The sequence below is a fragment of the Crocuta crocuta genome, unplaced genomic scaffold (genome assembly GCF_008692635.1).
Source record: "Crocuta crocuta isolate KB4526 unplaced genomic scaffold, BGI_CrCroc_1.0 scaffold241, whole genome shotgun sequence".
NCBI lineage: Eukaryota > Metazoa > Chordata > Mammalia > Carnivora > Hyaenidae > Crocuta > Crocuta crocuta.
The window spans coordinates 3,030,079-3,033,765 of NW_027527807.1; the positions used below are offsets into that span (position 1 = coordinate 3,030,079).

At 55.5% G+C, this 3,687-nt stretch overlaps 1 protein-coding gene across 1 annotated transcript in view; it reads right to left on the minus strand.

Annotated features, from left to right (window-relative positions):
* VGLL1 (vestigial like family member 1) overlaps nt 1-1,712 on the minus strand; it is a 15,777-nt gene extending 14,065 nt beyond the window's left edge. Inside the window, 1 exon segment of the mRNA XM_077773974.1 lies at nt 1,618-1,712. The gene's annotated coding sequence lies outside the window, so the exon portion shown is untranslated.
* Between the last annotated feature and the right edge of the window lie 1,975 nt (nt 1,713-3,687).

Here is a 3,687-nt window from a genome sequence, read left to right on the forward strand (position 1 = left end):
AGCCGCAGTTTACAAAACACCTTCTCTGTGCCTGACGCTTATACGTATATTTTCTCTAGTCTTTACACCCCTCAGTGCAGGTATTATTGTCCCCATTTTGCAGATGAGCAATATGGAGGCCCAGAAGGTGAAATGAACTGCCCAGGCCACACAGCTAGGTGGGCGGCAGAGCTGGGATTTGAACCCTGTCTGGCTTCAACGTCTGTCCTTTCCCCAGCGTCCCTTATTGTCTACTTGGTGGGACTAACAAACCCCTTCTATGACCTTCAGTCCCCACCGTCTATCAAATGTGAAGGCTTCGTTTCTGATCTCTAGACAACCTTGACCCAGGCCCTAAGGCAGCCACCTGGTTTCCTTTAGGGACTATAGGCAGAACATCTGTGCACTCTTTCAGGCTCCTCCTCAAAACTGCTACTTGCAAGGGCTGTGAGCACCTTTGTGGGGCTCGCGGCTTTACCCCGGCAAATGCCGGTGGCGACCGCTCTAAGCTCAGGCTGGACGCAGCTTGCAAATCTATCTGTGCCGAGTCTCCCTGAAGCCCCAAGGCAGGCAGCCGGCCGGACCCTCAGGGCATCACGGCCCCGGAGCACGCTGCTCCGAGTCTCCTCGGGGAAAGGGCAGAGACCACAGGCCACTGGCCACAGCCAGGAAAGGTTAGGGAGAGACAGCCGGAGGCAACGTCTCGTCTCATCCCCATCACCTTGGAAAGGATCAGACCTTAGGCCAGTGGGATCTTGAATGAGCCACAGCTTCTACCTCTGCCCTTCTCTTCCTCCCCAAACACACGGACACACATCCCAAAGGAAATCCACGGGTCCCTTCTCTGCGTCAAGCACGCAGGCAAGCGCCCAGCCTGCACCCACAGCTCAGTGGAGACGGGGTGTGTTGGAGGGCTGTGACATTCTGAGACATGTTATTGGCTACAGCCTTTGCGAGAAGCTGCATCTCACGGCAACTCAGGAGGAACGCGGGCAGGTCCATCCCCACCTGAGCCCTCCGCGACGGGTCTCTTTACACTGGAGTGGACTGGAGTCTGGCTGAAGGAAAGGGGATACCGCAAGGCTGGAGCGCAGAGAAGAGCAGCGAGGCGGAGAGAGGGTGGGACCTTCCGGGAGACGTCCCTGTCCCGGTCCCCGGCTTGTAATCAACAGCCTCTTGCAGACAAAACCCTAAGGTCAAGCTTTGCTAGTTGGGCGCTTAGCACAGCAAAATCACGGAAGGTCCCTGTAGCTTGTGATCTCCCCAAGGCCGAAGCCTCCAGGACAACAAGCGCTCCAACTTGACCTCAAAATAACGCCCAAACGTCTGCACAAATACTCTAACACAGACTCCAATGCCAGCAGTTCGGCCTCAACTCTACCGCACCCAGCCTGCCTGCAGGGACACGCTTACCGCCCTTCCGCAGAATGGTACCCAGCACCTCGGGCGTGGGGTGGGGTGTCGCGTCAGGGAAGTCAGAAGTCGCCGCGGTGATCGCTCGGAAGGAGAGCCCCCAAGGGACCAGATCATCTATCAGTGAGCAAAGCATGGGATGCTCACCGCTTCCTCGCCCCGATTCCTCCGCAGTTGACTTTCCATCCCTCCTTGTTCCCCCCCCTCCCCCTCAAAGTCTCCTACCTTAACTCCTGACCATCAACCGAGACAGTAAGAGCCCACGGCTGGGCAGAGGTGCGTCGCGATGGTCAGAATGGCCTGGCCCACTTTGGAGCAGCTCAGGGCTTGCGGAAGCAGGGGCTGGGAATTTCGTACCCTCCCCTCCCTACTTTCTACCCCTGCAGCCGGGGCTATAAGAGGCATTTCCTGCTGGCTATCTATTAAGAATGCAGAAAATGCACTCCAACAAGTCCTTCGGGTTGGGCACCTGCAGGAATGAGGAAAATAGGGAGCTCTTTTTTTATTTCTTTCTTTTTGCATTAAAAAAAAGCACTTAGTGATATTGTCTCTTAAAGTAGGCGGCCAGTTGTTTGCCGGAAACCACACACAGAGTCAGCAATGTCTAAAACATCAGCGACCGGCTTTGCATCAAACTGATGTCACCTTCACTCTCAGGACCAGGGAAAGTGTGTTTGGCTCATCGCAGCTTTCTCCCTGTCTCCCCTTGGGAAGAGAAGGGGAATCCACTCCCCGAGAATTTCTGGACGTGTCATGGGCTTCCGTGGGCCCCAAAGGGAGGGAGGGCTTCTCTGAATGAGGCAGTTGAGGGACAGCAGTTGGGGGTTTGGAGCAGGGGGTCCCGATGCTCACCTTGAAAAACTTTCAACATCACCTCGGTCGGTGACACCATCGCTCCGGTCCCAGACCCCGGAGTCACTGTTTGCTCCGCTCATTCTCCGTTTCAACGAGATTTCACAAACATTTAGTGGACGCCTACTGTATGCCAGGCACTGTTCCGGGAGATTTGCTTTACAGGTGAACGAAACGGCCCAAGTCTCTGCCTTCACGGGAGGAATCCACACATGGCTTATGAGCCTGCGTGTGCAGAGCCACGTGTGTGGCGTGTGTGTGTCAGACGGCAGTAAGTACCACAGCGAAGAGTGATCCGGGAAAAGGAAGCAGGGAAGGGGAACGTATAGGACCATCAAGGAAGGGTTTTCTGAGACAGCGACATTTGAGCAGAACCTCGAGGGAGCAAACCGTGCGGACCCCCGCTTGACCTGATACCCAAGGGAACAGCAAAGGCAGAAGGGGGACCTCATGCTTGGTCTGTCCACCGAAGGGCCAGGAGGCCAGTGAGGCCGGAGAGGGGCGGGGGACCGATCAGAGGGCCCCATGGGTCCCGCTTAGGCTTTGACTTTTGTTCTCAGTGAAAGGGAGACCCACTGGAGGGTTTGGAGGAACACAGCCACAGATCCCGAAAGTTCTGCCTTCAAAATGCGCTTTCTCCCCACCTCCACCAGGCTCGCCCTGGCCTGAGCGCCCATCATGTCTCCTCAGCACCGCTCCAGAGCCTAACTGGGCTCCTTCCTTCCACCTGTGGCCCTTCTGAGTCCAAACTCAGGACAGCACCAGGATCACTTAGAACATGCATAGAATCCAGTCACTCCTTCTTCCCCCGTCCTGGCTGCAAGGACCCATGGGAAGGAGCCCCCACCACCCCNACAGGGTTCCGGGCCTTTCCTTGAATGGGGATCAGCATCCTCCTGCGCTCACCCTCCCATTTCCTCTCCCTGGGATGCCCATCCCCCACACGCCCTCGGGACTCACCCTCTCATTACCTCTCCCGCGCAGTCGCTTCGTTTCTCTTTTTTCTTTATGTTGAGAGAGACAGAGAGAGCGCAAGCATGGGAGGGGGAGAGAGAGAGGGAGAGAGAGAGAATCGTAAGCAGGCTCCGCATTGTCACAAACCGTGAGATCGTGACCCGAGCCCAAATCAAGAGTCTGCGGCTTGACCAACGGAGCCACCCAGGTGCCCCCGCTCAGTCACTTTGAGAAGCCTTCTGTAACTGTCCTGTCCCAAGGCAGCAGCCTCCCGTATTCTGTCCTTTTACCCGGTTTGTCAGGTCTTCATAGCAGGTTTTGCTGCTTGACGGCATATTGCATATTTATTTGTTTACAGTTTGTCTCCCCTAAATAATGCCTGGTATGCAGTAGGAGCTCAGGAAATAATCTGCCAAATGAAAGAATGGGTGGCCGGGAAGAGAGAAACAATTTAAGTATTCACCAAATGAATTTACAACCACAATGGCA